The 15,331-nt window shown below is 31.5% G+C and overlaps 3 protein-coding genes across 10 annotated transcripts in view; all 3 read right to left on the bottom strand.

The window, feature by feature from the left end:
- Nucleotides 1-15,331, bottom strand: part of LOC127705703 (CD82 antigen-like) — a 237,599-nt gene that overhangs the window by 108,343 nt on the left and 113,925 nt on the right. The window lies entirely within an intron of this gene.
- LOC127705678 (uncharacterized) overlaps nucleotides 1-15,331 on the bottom strand; it is a 168,176-nt gene that overhangs the window by 115,518 nt on the left and 37,327 nt on the right. The gene's annotated exons all lie outside the window — the stretch shown is intronic.
- LOC127705695 (uncharacterized) overlaps nucleotides 1-15,331 on the bottom strand; it is a 134,054-nt gene that overhangs the window by 88,895 nt on the left and 29,828 nt on the right. The window lies entirely within an intron of this gene.

Genomic DNA, 15,331 nt, shown 5'->3' with positions numbered 1-15,331 from the left:
GAATGTGTGTGCTATATTGTCAACTAATTTGCCTCAGAAATGATGTGGGCTTCCTGAAGAAGTGTCTTAACTATTTTGAAACATGGGTTCAGTAAGAGCAAATATTTATGTCTGCATGACTGTTAGTTATATTTTACAAATTCAACTATCACCAGAAATAGTTGACAAGACAGTATTCCTTAACATGTTAATGTGAAAAAAATTGTCTCACCCTGTGGTAACCCTTAGTGAATTGTTAAATACATCAATGACTTTTGTTATAATCATTACACATTTTGTAAATTATCAATTAAAATGTGTTTTATTTACCATAACAAAATACTAGTGCTTTACAGTGTTCTCCCCAGGATTTTTGGATAGCACCAGGGTAACGCGTGTGGACTTCTTGGTGAAATATTTCATGCAATCAGTTGTGTCGCGTCGCATCGCTTAGCTCTAGTTACTCTTGTTTTGTTTTAACACTGTGGTACTGTGTTATGTAGACCTTGATTCAGAAAATTATTGGTAAAAAAGAAGTAAATAAAAAAAACAGTTTGTATACTTTAATATTTTTTTAAAATAAATAAATTGTGATTCATAATAAAATATTCATCTGAATTTAAAGTAATTAAATCTTTTATAAAATCCAAAATCAATAAAAATAAAATATCATTCAAAAGAGAACAAAAATGTTCAATTTAAAAAACTTTCTAGTTTCTAGAAAAAAAGTTGTTGTATGTGAAAGGATTCCTGTCATAAGAAGATATAAAATTAACAAGAACAATTGCATATATTGTTTTATTATTTGAACCAGTTTCTATCTTAGATTTTAATAAAAAGAAATTTTTCATAAATTTTAGAACATTTTGCCATAGATTTCATGTAAATATTAACCTTTCTTGTCTTTGGTGATAATCAAACATAGATACAGACTTAATACTGCCCTAAAATCTAAATCTTTATTTGTCAGTCAGAGCTCTGACATAAACAAGTCAGAATAAAATGACTTCCATAGGTCAGATATAATTTGATGTAAGTGTTGTCTCCCTTCTTGCACTCAACAGAATATGACTTGTACAGGTCAGTTTATGTCAGACTTTAATTTATCATAAAATGACTTCCACAGGTCAGATTTTGCACAAAATATTGTGACTTAATATCTTCATATTCTAATAAGATTTATGCCCCTTTTTAATGCATTTTGACTTCGAGAGGTCATTTTTGTTCTGATTTGAAGCAGTCATTACTACCACTTTGTTATCAATCTCCATAAAAATATGGTGATTACTAGTTTCAAATTAAAGAGTTTTAAAAAGTGGGGCTCATCTGACATCATACCTTCTCCTTTCCAGAATCTAAACATAATATATTTATCTCATCACTTTCAATTATTTCAAAATACAAAGAAAAACCAGGTGAGAAAAAATGGATCATACAATTTTCTGAATATCAAAAGATTTACAAAATACAATATTGGATACATTACATGACAATACTTCAAATCTTCCAAGGAAAAACAAGAAACTTATTCATGATAAGACTATGTTAATAAAAGATATATTCTCATCCACTTTAAGCTAAATGTATTAAGAGCAAAACATTTATTATTTTAATATTTCATTGAGGTAAATACTGTTGTGCAAACTGACTCAAACAAGTCACATTATGTTCTGACTTACTAAACGTATTACAACTTTTAAGTCTAGTATTGTCATATTGATTTAAAAATGTATAGGTAAGCCAGATAAAAGACTGAGGAAATTAGGTCCCCATAAGTCACAATAATGAGGACTATAAAAAAGTTTATTTGGTATATTCAATATTAAATGTATTTTGTTTTAAACAGGTCAAATCATGTTCTGACTTAAAAGAGTCAGTCCAAAACTAAAATAAATTTATTGAAATATTTAAGTCTGAAAGCAAGGACTTTCTTGGATTAAAGGAAGTACACCTAGCTTTGATTGGAAATTTTGTTCTGTAAACTGACTTTAACATGTCAAATCATGTTCTGACCTCAAAGAGTCAGTCAAAACTAAACTTATTAATACAACTTTTAAGTCTAGTATTGTCGTATGGATTTAAAAATGTATGGGAAAGCCAGATAAAAGACAGAGGAAATAAGGTCCCCTAAAGTCACAATAATGAGGACTATAAAAAAGTTTATTTGGTATATTCAATATTAAATGTATTTTGTTTTAAACAGGTCAAATCATGTTCTGACTTAAAACAGTCAGTCCAAAACTAAGTTTATTGAAATTTTAAAGTTGGACACTTCCATATGATATTAATGAATGTATGAGAACGTCAGATAAAAGACATAGGAAATATATGTAAGATCCCCTAAAATAAATAACCATTTGACTTAATTGTTTCTAAAAATTTATCAAATAATAAACTCAAAAATGGCAGATTCAGAAGCAGGGCTTAAAGGAAGTACACCTAGCTTTAATTGGAAATTTTGTTCTGCAAACTGACTTGAACAGGTCAAATTATGTTCTGACAAATTGACTTAAACAGGTCAAATCATGTTCTGACTTAAAAATATCAGTCAAAAACTAAATTTATTGAAATTTTTAAGTCAGGCATTGCCATATGATATTAATGATATGTATGGAAAAGTAAGATAAAATACACACGAAATACATGCAAGATCCTCTAAGATAAATAACCATTTGACTTAATTGTTTCTTAAAACTTATCAATTAATAAACTCAACAGTGGCAGATTCAGAAGGGGACTAAGAGGAAGAACACATAGCTTTGATTGGAAATTGTGTTCTGTAAACTGACTCAAGCAGGTCAAATCATGTTCTGACTTATAAGAGTCTGTCAAACACTAAATGGATTGCAACTGTAACAGTCTGGCATTGTCATGATTGTGATGTGATTGTTAGAATGTATGGATACAAGTAGGAAAAAAGATCACAAATATTAAGTCACAATTTTTAGAACTATATAAAAGTTAATTTGGTATATATTTGATATCTTAATATTTCATTGAGGTAAATCATGTTGTGCAAACTGACTTGAACAAGTCACATTATGTTCTGACTTCAAAGAGTCAGTCAAAAACTATACTTTTACTAATTATTGCAACTTGTAAGTCTGGAATTGTCATATGCATTTAAGAATGTATGGGAAAATCAGATAAAAGACACCCAATAATAAAGTCACAATAATGAGCACTATAAAAAAGTTTATTTGGTATATTTAATATTCAAATGTATTTTGTTTACAAATTTCATCAAATTATCTTAAAATTTTATTCTATTTCTGCATTTTTATGACTTTTTTTTCTGTTAAGTTAACAAATGGAACTTTTGGTTATAAAAAATATGATTTTAAAACCATTTGACTGAATTATTTCTAAACAAACTTATCAATTAATTAACTCAACAGTAGCAGATTCCGATTTGGGGGGGGGGGGCCTTAGAGGAAAAGACCAGTTTTGATTGGAAATTTTGTTCTGTAAACTGACTTTAACAGGTCAAATCATGTTCTGACTTCAAAGAGTCAAACAAAACTTAACTTATTACAACTTTTAAGTCTAGTATTGTCATATTGATTTAAAAATATATAGGTGAGCCAGATAAAAGACAGAGGAAATAAGGTAGCCATAAGTCACAATAATGAGGACTATAAAAAAGTGCACTTGGTATATTCAATATTAAATGTATTTTGTTTTAAACAGGTCAAATCATGTTCTGACTTAAAAGAGTCAGTCCAAAACTAAAATAAATGTATTGAAATATATAAGCTGGGCATTGCCATATGTTATTTAATGAATGTATGGGAACGTCAGATAAAAGACACAGGAAATAGATGTAAGATCCCCTAAAATAAATAACCATTTGACTTAATTGTTTCTAAAAACTTATCAAATAATAAACTCGAAAATGGCAGATTCAGAAGCAGGGCTTAAAAAAGTACACCTAGCTTTGATTGGAAATTTTGTTCTGTAAACTGACTTTAACAGGTCAAATCATGTTCTGACTTCAAAGAGTCAAACAAAACTTAACTTATTACAACTTTTAAGTCTAGTATTGTCATATTGATTTAAAAATATATAGGTGAGCCAGATAAAAGACAGAGGAAATAAGGTAGCCATAAGTCACAATAATGAGGACTATAAAAAAGTGCACTTGGTATATTCAATATTAAATGTATTTTGTTTTAAACAGGTCAAATCATGTTCTGACTTAAAAGAGTCAGTCCAAAACTAAAATAAATGTATTGAAATATATAAGCTGGGCATTGCCATATGTTATTTAATGAATGTATGGGAACGTCAGATAAAAGACACAGGAAATAGATGTAAGATCCCCTAAAATAAATAACCATTTGACTTTATTGTTTCTAAAAACTTATCAAATAATAAACTCGAAAATGGCAGATTCAGAAGCAGGGCTTAAAAAAGTACACCTAGCTTTGATTGGAAATTTTGTTCTGTAAACTGACTTTAACAGGTCAAATCATGTTCTGACTTCAAAGAGTCAAACAAAACTTAACTTATTACAACTTTTAAGTCTAGTATTGTCATATTGATTTAAAAATATATAGGTGAGCCAGATAAAAGACAGAGGAAATAAGGTAGCCATAAGTCACAATAATGAGGACTATAAAAAAGTTTACTTGGTATATTCAATATTAAATGTATTTTGTTTTAAACAGGTCAAATCATGTTCTGACTTAAAAGAGTCAGTCCAAAACTAAAATAAATTTATTGAAATATATAAGCTGGGCATTGCCATATGTTATTTAATGAATGTATGGGAACGTCAGATAAAAGACACAGGAAATATATGTAAGATCCCCTAAAATAAATAACCATTTGACTTAATTGTTTCTAAAAACTTATCAAATAATAAACTCGAAAATGGCAGATTCAGAAGCAGGGCTTAAAGGAAGTACACCTAGCTTTGATTGGAAATTTTGTTCTGTTAACTGACTTTAACAGGTCAAATCATGTTCTGACTTCAAAGAGTCAAACAAAACTAAACTTATTACAACTTTTAAGTATAGTATTGTCATATTGATTTAAAAATGTATGGGTGAGCCAGATAAAAGACAGAGAGAATAAAGTCCCCATAAGTCACAATAATGAGGACAATAAAAAAGTTTATTTGGTATATTCAATATTAAATGTATTTTGTTTTAAACAGGTCAAATCATGTTCTGACTTAAAAGAGTCAGTCCAAAACTAAAATAAATTTATTGAAATATTTAAGCCGGGCATTGCAGGGCTTAAAGGAAGTACACCTAGCTTTGATTGGAAATTTTGTTCTGCAAATTGACTTAAACAGGTCAAGTCATGTTCTGACTTTAAAAAATTAGTCAAAAACTAAATTTATTGAAATTATTAAGTCAGGCATTGCCATTTGATATTAATGATAATGTATGGAAAAATCAATTAATAAACTCAACAGTGGCAGATTCAGAAGGGGGCTAAGAGGAAGAACACATAGCTTTGATTGGAAATTTTGTTCTGCAAATTGACTCAAACAGGTCAAATCATGTTCTGACTTAAAAGAGTCCGTCAAAAACTAAATGGATATGCATAAAATCTGGTTCATAATTTTTGAAAAGATGGAGAGATTAATGAGTCTATATTTTGTTATTCCGACTCACAAATGTCACTATGTGACAAATTTCGGGAATTTTTCTCTCCTTTTGACTGATTCCTATATGTTGTATGGGTGCCATAACTATCACTACAACATGTACAAAGTCAGCACATTCTAAGGGACGCCATCAAAAGACCAATGTAGGATAAAAAAACTTAAATCAAATAGTTTGGGGGTGGGAGTGGGGTTAAAGTTGCTGCAAGTTTTGTTTATCCAAAATCGATTTTACATAAATGATCCATATTGGTCAATCAATCTTTCCCAAATTAAGTTAAGAGGGGGGGTGGGTGGGTCAGTGAAAAAACTATGTGATGTGAATTAAGTTTTTTATCCTATATTGAACTTTTGATGTCGTCCCTAATGACTTGACCTATTACAGTATTTCTGTCTGAATTTTTTATGAATATTCTGTATTTACTAATTTAACTACATGTATGTTATTGCAAGTGTATTAATTAGCTTTGTTTATTACTTATATTAAACTAAACCTCTATTAATCAATTATCTTTACTCTGGTTATTGATTATATAAGAAAAACTCTGCCTATTACTATATGACTGTAATCTAAACTCTGATTGTTAACATCCTGGATTGCATATCTGCATGACCATTAAACTCATGGTATACCCATTTTATTTGAGGATATAAAAGTATTGTTTTTTCAATATAACATTTTCAGACACATTGAATCTGTGAAGACAACTTTCAATTTGACTTTAGAAATTAAAGAGTTTGTAAGCAAAATGTTGGGGAAATTTAATTATAATTAAGAATGTTTAAAATTAGTTGTCCTTCAAGAAGCCGTACATATAATCCATAATATTTTCACTGTTTTTTAAATACATGTAAAAGTTGAAAGATAACTATCTATTGATTTTTTTTTAAGTAGCTTTTTTCACAACACTTATAACTTTGTAATTTATGTTCCATTGTACACTTGTTATTCACAATATCTTTAAAAAATTGTTATTTGGGAACAAAATCTTGTCAGGGTTTCTTATGGTACTAGCATGACAAGTGCATTCATATTCTAAAATACTCTAAACATTAAAAAAAGGTCAGTATTTTCAGATCATTCTGAGTCTTTCTGACCTTATTAAGTCAGAACATTCAGACTTTTATAAGTCAGAACATTCAGACTTTTATAAGTCAGAACATTCTGACTTCCAATGTTCTTCTCACTTCTGTAGAAACAAAGACTATCTATGTCTCAAATAAGAGGTAAATGCTTCATGTGGCTAAGCATCTGGGGTAAGAATTATAGATGTGTAATTTCAGAGGAAAACAAATATGCCAAAAATTTTTTTTTTTCATATAGATTAGACCGTTGGTTTTTCCGTTTGAATGGTTTTACACTAGTAATTTTTTGAGGCCCTTTATAGCTTGCTGTTCGGTGTGAGCCAATGCTCCGTGTTGAAGGCCGTACCTTGACCTATAATGGTTTACTTTTATAAATTGTAACTTGGATGGAGAGTTGTCTCATTGGCACTCATACCACATCTTCCTTTATCCATGTAATTAATAAGATGTGATGCATGTGAGAGGAAAATAATACTGAATAGACAATTCTGTTTGCACAAACACTGATAAATATAATATGTAAAGGTGGTCTCTCAGCAGATTAAAATAAACAAGAAATAATTGTAACAGGATGCTGTTACGAAGTCTCCCAAACAAATTTAAGCTCCCATAATTCGTCATTCCCATGGTTGCCTGACATTGGGCAAGTTCCAGTACAAATTGGTTTTGTCTAGTAAAGTGATATGCATAAGTGACGCCTAGGGTTTGACCCTGCATGTCATTCAAATCTTCTTGAAATGACGAACAGGAATATCATATGGTTTACCTTTAGGGGTGGTGATCCAGAACATTTCAAAAAGGGGGATGGGGATGGCCCCAATGGACTTCCCCTATATTTCATTTGATTTGTTTTATTGTCCTGTGCAAGAATGTATATGGTGTAGGGGTGGGGATCTCGACCGTTTACAAGTTTTCAAACATGAGGGGGTGGGGTGACCCTCAGGGACTCCACCTTTATTTCATTTGATTTGTCTTATTTACCCTTACAAGAATATATATGGTTAAGGGGTGGGGATCCCGACCGTTTACAAGTTTTCACACAGGAGGGGGTGGGGGTGACCCCAAGGGACTTCCCCTATACTTCATTTGATTTGTTTTATTGTCCTATTCAAGAAAATATATGGTTTAGGGGTGGGGATCTCGACCGTTTACAAGTTTTCAAACAGGAGGGGTAGGGGTGACCCCCAGGGACCTCCCCAACATATCATTTGATTTGTTAAATTGTCCCATACAAGAATATATATGGTTTAGGGGTGGGGATCTCTACCGTTTACAAAATATAAGAACATTTGCAAATGGCAGGGGGTGGGGGTAAACCTGGAGACTAGCCCGGTATATTTCATTCAAATCAATTTGACATTATAAAGAGGAATAGAGAAATGACAGGGATAGGGGTGATCCCTGGAGACTTGCCCTACATTTCATTTGATTTGTTTTATCATGTCCCATGATCATAAATGAAGACCAGGTGTGTGCATCACTTATTGTTCTCAAGTTATAACTTTAAAAATTAAAAAAAAAAACCCTTGGGTTCTTTAGTTAAACCCCTCCCTTCCTTTTTCTTTTATTAAAATTTTTCCCATTTTCGTTTCATTATCATCATATCAATATTCACAATGATCGTTTTTCTCATAGGGAGAAACGAATCAGAAAGGTTAAAAAGTCAGTTCGTGATTGAGTTTAAAAATAGAAAAATCACGTGACGATGTTCAGCTCGAAGGAATAATTTTACTTTTTAAATTGCACTGACTGGTTAATAATGTTAATATTGTTTAAGACAACACGAGTTATCTCCCGAAAATAACAATTCATTATCATAACAACATTTTCTGACCTGAACAAGTCAGAATTGTCAAACACCAGGTCATCTAAAAGACCACGCGTCCGTATTTACAGGTCGCCGCCTTCATGAAACAGCAAAAAAATCACTTGCAAGGAACTTCTTTATAGGCAAAAAATATAAAAATGCCCATGAAAATACGGAGGTAATATGAATTACCTTTCTAAAAATGCCCACAATGACCTAGATTTTCACTAAAAATCGTAAATAATCAATATAATATTCAATGACTTCTCGTTCGAGACACTTCCAAAACAACGACTCTCAAACACGTGATCTCTTGCAAAAAACCACGTGATCGTATGTGTCGTAGATCGGCGGCAAATTCAAAATAACTTCTGGTTTGACGGACTCGAGTGAAAACTACGCAAAACAAAAATTGACGCGTACAGGTCAGAATTTCAAAACACTTTCTGACTTGAAGAAGTCATTTTATTCTGACTTGTTTATGTCAGAGCTCTGACTGTTTGTCATGAACCATTTAAAAAGAATTCCTAAATCTATAAATTTATCTTTGGTCTATAGATCTATAAGTAATCATATTCAATGTCAACAACTAAGTCTCCTTATTTTCCCGCCTAAATGACAGGAAGTAGATATAAATAGATTTAACATGTGCTTATGGATAAAATTTGCAAGATTACTTCTGTTATTCATTAATTATGGATATAGATATCCAGTTTGAAGGTACAGTCATGCATTTTATTTATAAAATATAATAGATCGCAATTAAGTGTAAATAAACTTGAATATTCTACGTGAACTAACTGGGTCATGTGATATGTACAGACAGTTTGAAACCCGACTTTCATGCAATAACAATGTCATAATTAAAGATAATATTGGCCATGGTTTAATCAGAGACATATAATACTATTATATAAGAATTGGGAAATGTATAGTTGTCCATTATACGTAATGAGCCACCATTATGATGTACAAAAAATGTTCCTATCGGGTCAAGACACTGTTTGTGTACAAAGTATTTGCCGACTTGTCACAGGTCAGTGCTTGGGTGGAGAGTGAAGCCATAAAATAGTTATCTGCGATCATAAAGTTATGAACTCTTAATTAAAACACAAAAGAATCATGTTACAAGTGTTAATTACATCGATTAAATCCAATCAACAAGGTTAACCTCATAAGGTAAATCGATCACGTGGTGTAAACAATCTGTGTTGAACTGGTTTGAACTGGTCAAATTTCAACTGGAATTTTATACCGCACGGAAAAGATTTAACAAGTCGTTTAAAACTTTACCGATTTACGATTTTTTAACTGAAAATTTTAGCACCACGGAGAAAAATTATACATCGCGGTAAGAACGATACCACCACGGAGAAAAAATTATACATCGCGGTAAGAACGATACCACCACGGTAAAAAATTATACATCGCGGGCCCGCGGTCCTTTAAGGGCCTGGGGAGAACACTGCTTTATCTGGTTTGACTTTGGAAACATTTTTCAATGTATGTTTATTAAACTTTATTGATTTGAATGGTGTTTCCTAGTAAATGAGCTATTAATAAAGGTATATGATTCCTTGTCCTTCAGCTGTGTTCTGCTCTTTTGGTCAGGTTGTTGTCTCTTTGACACATTGCCCATTTCAATTCTCAATTTTATAATGTAGTTAATTTTTAAAAAGACAACAACCCAAAATCATAAAATGCATAATCACTTTGATTTGATTTCTGTTTTGTAGATATATTCCCAAGCGAGTACTGGAGTATCGCTCCATAAAAGCAATGAATACTCGTTAGTAATTCTTCACCCAGTTGACATCCCTAGGCTAGTTAAAATTGTCAACTAAGGGCAATAACTCACACGACTCACATAAATTCAATTAAAAACTTCTAACAAAATTTGTACAGTGAATCTTATAATAATGTTTTTCCCATTTGGCAACAGTGCTAAAAATTTAAGTTAAAGTTTAACATGTTTAATAAAAGCTCAATATCATAAATATTTGACTGAGACATAAAAAGTTATCAATAGGAATCAAATTTATGTTTAATAATTTTTTTTAACAGACAAGCAACTTAAACAATGTTAGACAAATAAAGTATCCCCTTTTTTGGAGATACAACATTTCACAATAAAATGCTTCGCTGGGGCGCAGCTTGATACGACCGCAGAGGTCGAACCCTGAACAGTTGGGGCAAGTATGGACACAACATTCAAGCTTGATACAGCTCTGAATTTGGATTGTTATTAAATATTTGACACAGCATAGGTTTCTGACACAGAAAGAATGTGGTCTAAGAACTTGAATTTTTTTAATTTACCTATTATGGTCCAATGTCCAAAATCAAAATACATGGTTAGATTCAGCATATCAAAGAACCCCATATATTCAATTTTTGTTAAAATCAAACAAAGTTTAATTTTGGACCCCAACTTGGACAAACTTGAAAACTGGGCCCATAATCAAAAATCTAAACACATGTTTAGATTCAGCATATCAAAGAACCCCAAGAATTCAATTTTTGCTAAAATCAAACTAAGTTTAATTTTGGACCCTTTGGACCTTAATGTAGACCAATTTAAAAAACGGGACTTAAAATTAAAAATCTAAATACACGGTTAGATTTGGAATATCAAAGAACCCCAATAATTCAATTTTTGATGAAATCAAACAAAGTTTAATTTTGGACCCTTTTGACCTCAATATGAACCAATTTGATAGCGGGGCCCACAAAAAAATATAAATTCATGGTTAGATTAAGCATATCAAAGAACCCCATATATTCAATTTTTGTTGAAATCAAAAAAAGTTTAATTTTGGACCCCAACTTGGACCAACTTGAAAACTGGGCCCATAATCAAAAATCTAAACACATGTTTAGATTCAGCATATCAAAGAACCCCAAGAATTCAATTTTTGTTAAAATCAAACTAAGTTTAATTTTGGACCCTTTGGACCTCAATGAAGACCAATTTAAAAAACGGGACCCAAATTAAAAATCTAAAAACACGGTTAGATTTGGCATATCAAAGAACCCCAATAATTCAATTTTCGATGAAATCAAACAAAGTTTAATTTTGGACCCTTTTGACCTCAATATGAACCAATTTGATAGCGGGGCCTACAAATAAAAAATCTAAATACATGGTTAGATTCAGCATATAAAAGAACCCCATATATTCAATTTTTGTTGAAATCAAACAAAGTTTAATTTTGGACCCCAATTTGGACCAACTTGAAAACTGGGCCCATAATCAAAAATCTAAATACATGTTTAGATTCAGCATATCAAAGAACCCCATATATTCAATTTTTGTTGAAATCAAACAAAGTTTAAATACGGGACCCTATCTTGGACCAACTTGAAAACTGGGCCCATAATCAAAAATCTAAACACATGTTTAGATTCAGCAAATCAAAGAACCCCAAGAATTCAATTTTTGTTAAAATCAAACTAAGTTTAATTTTGGACCCTTTGGACCTCAATGTAGACCAATTTAAAAAACAGGACCCAAAATTAAAAACCTAAATACATGGTTAGATTTGGAATATCAAAGAACCCCAATAATTCAATTTTAAATGAAATCAAACAAAGTTTAATTTTGGACCCTTTTGACCTCAATATGAACCAATTAGATAACGGGGTCCACAAATAAATCAAAAATCTAAATACATGTTTAGATTCAGCATATCAAAGAACCTCATATATTCAATTTTTGCTAAAATCAAACAAAGTTTAATTTTGGACCCTTTGGACATTAATGTAGACCAATTTGAAAACTGGACCCAAAATTAAAAATCTAAATACACTGTTAGATTCGGCATAACAAATAAATAAATGTGATCAAAGATTTTACAAATCTAATGCGCCATACTGTGCAATTAAAGATTACTTCTTGAAATTTTTCAATATTTGAAATTTGAAAAAAAAAAAATATTTGAAGAATAATTCTTTTTAATTTCTGAAATCTGAAATGAGAAAAAATTGGCCCCCACAATTTCTTTTTATCCCCCCCCCCCCTTTTTCCCCCAAAAAAATTCTTTCCCTCAAGATATGGTCATAATCTCAATTCAAATTTCCAATGGAGTTGGCAACCATAATTACCCATTTAAATTTACCATAGTGCTAACTTAATCTATTTTATAATAGAATTAATAAAAATATAGTGTCAAATCTTTCATATGGATTTTTTGGTTAAAAAAAAAGATGAAAACATTTGCAGATATTTTTACTGGTCTTCCTTTATAAATATGCATTTCTTTAAACATAATTTAAAAGCAGTGTAAGGGAAGCAACCAAAACGTTGTATTTGGATTACCTCCCTTACACTGTTTTAGATTATCTTTATTGTTCATTAACCATTACTTTATACATAATTTAAAAGCAGTGTAAGGGAGATAATTTCAATGATGTATTTGATTTATCTCCCTTACACTGCTTTAAATTATGTTTTGTACTAAAGTATTTGTCCATTAACCAGGACAACCTTGTTTTTCCCCCTTTTTTTGCCCCTAATTCCTAAACGGTTTGAGCCATAACCCCCCAAAGCAAATCCTAACCATCCCTTTGTGGTATAGAAACTTGTAGTATAATTTCAGAGAGATCCATACACCGTTCCACAGTTATTGTCTGGAAACTAGAAAATGCTCATTTTTGGCCCCTTTTTGGCCCCTAATTCCTTAACTGTTGGTACCATAACCCCCAAAATCAATCCCAACCTTCCTTTTGTGGTATTTAACCTTATGGTGAAATTTCAAAAAGATCCATTCACTTAAACTAAAGTTAGAGTGCGAAAACCAATATGTATTCGGACGACGACGCCGGACGACGACGACGACGACGCCAACGTCATACCAATAAACGACCACAAAATTTTTTTGCGGTCGTATAAAAATGCTTGTTTTTTGGCCCCTTTTTGGCCTCAAATTCCTAAACATTTAGGGCAATTACCCCCAAACTCAAACCCAGCTTTCCCTTTGTGATATGGAACCTTGTAGTACAATTTCATAAAGATCCATACACTTACACACAAGTTATTATCCGGAAACTAGAAGAATGCTTGTTTTTTGCCCCTTTTTTGCCCCTAATTCCTAAAATTTGGAGGCAATTACCCCCAAAATCAATCCCAGCATTCCCTTTGTGATATGGAACCTTGTGGTACAATGTCAGAGAGATCCATACACTTACACACAAGTTATGTCTGGAAGTTACAATAAAATGCTTCGCTGGGCGCAGCTTGATACAACCGCAGAGGTCGAACCCTGAACAGTTGGGGCAAGTATGGACACAACATTCAAGCTTGATACAGCTCTGAATTTGGATTGTGATTAAATATTTGACACAGCATAGGTTTCTGACACAGATTGGACATTCACCTATTATGGTCCAATGTCCAAAATCAAAATACATGGTTAGATTCAGCATATCAAAGAACCCCATATATTCAATTTTTGTTGAAATCAAACAAAGTTAAATTTTGGACCCCAACTTGGACAAACTTGAAAACTGGTCCCATAATCAAAAATCTAAACACATGTTTAGATTCAGCATATCAAAGTACCCCAAGAATTCATTTTTTGTTAAAATCAAACTAAGTTTAATTTTGGACCCTTTGGACCTTAATGTAGACCAATTTAAAAAACGGGACCCAAAATTAAAAATCTAAAAACAGGGTTAGATTTGGCATATCAAAGAACCCCAATAATTCAATTTTTGATATAATCAAACAAAGTTTGATTTTGGACCCTTTTGACCTCAATATGAACCAATTTGATAGCAGGCCCACAAATAAAAAATCTAAATACAAGGTAAGATTCAGCATATCAAAGAACCCCATATATTCAATTTTTGTTAAAATCAAACAAAGTTTAATTTTGGACCCCAATTTGGACCAACTTGAAAACTTGGCCAAAAATCTAAAATCTAAATACATGTTTAGATTCAGCATATCAAAGAACCCCATATATTCAATTTTTGTTGAAATCAAACAAAGTTTAATTTTGTTGGACCCCAACTTGGACCAACTTGAAAACTGGGCTCATAATCAAAAATCTAAACACATGTTTAGATTCAGCATATCAAAGAACCCCAAAAATTCAATTTTTGTTAAAATCAAACTAAGTTTAATTTTGGACCCTTTGGACCATAATGTAGACCTATTTAAAAAACGGGACCCAAAATTAAAAATCTAAATACACGGTTAGATTTGGCATATCAAAGAACTCCAATAATTCAATTTTTGATGAAATCAAACAAAGTTTAATTTTGGACCCTTTTGACCTCAATATGAACCAATTTGATAGTGGGCCCACAAATAAAAAATCTAAATACATGGTAAGATTCAGCATATCAAAGAACCCCATATATTCAATTTTTGTTGAAATCAAACAAAGTTTAATTTTGGACCCCAGTTTGGACCAACTTGAAAACTGGGCCAAAAATCTAAAATCTAAATACATGTTTAGATTCAGCATATCAAAGAACCCCATATATTCAATTTTTGTTGAAATCAAACAAAGTTTTATTTTGGACCCCAACTTGGACCAACTTGAAAACTGGGCCCATAATCAAAAATCTAAACACATGTTTAGATTCAGCATATCAAAGAACCCCAAGAATTCAATTTTTGTTAAAATCAAACTAAGTTTAATTTTGGACCCTTTGGACCTTAATGTAGACCAATTTAAAAAACGGGACCCAAAATTAAAAATCTAAATACACGGTTAGATTTGGCATATCAAAGAACCCCAATAATTCAATTTTTGATGAAATCAAACAAAGTTTAATTTTGGACCCTTTTGACCTCAATATGAACCAATTTGATAGCGGGGTCCACAAATAAA

The sequence above is a fragment of the Mytilus californianus genome, unplaced genomic scaffold (assembly GCF_021869535.1).
Source record: "Mytilus californianus isolate M0D057914Y unplaced genomic scaffold, xbMytCali1.0.p SCAF_6, whole genome shotgun sequence".
NCBI lineage: Eukaryota > Metazoa > Mollusca > Bivalvia > Mytilida > Mytilidae > Mytilus > Mytilus californianus.
Note: the sequence above shows the minus strand (reverse complement) of the source record. Positions and strands in the feature narration are given on the sequence as shown.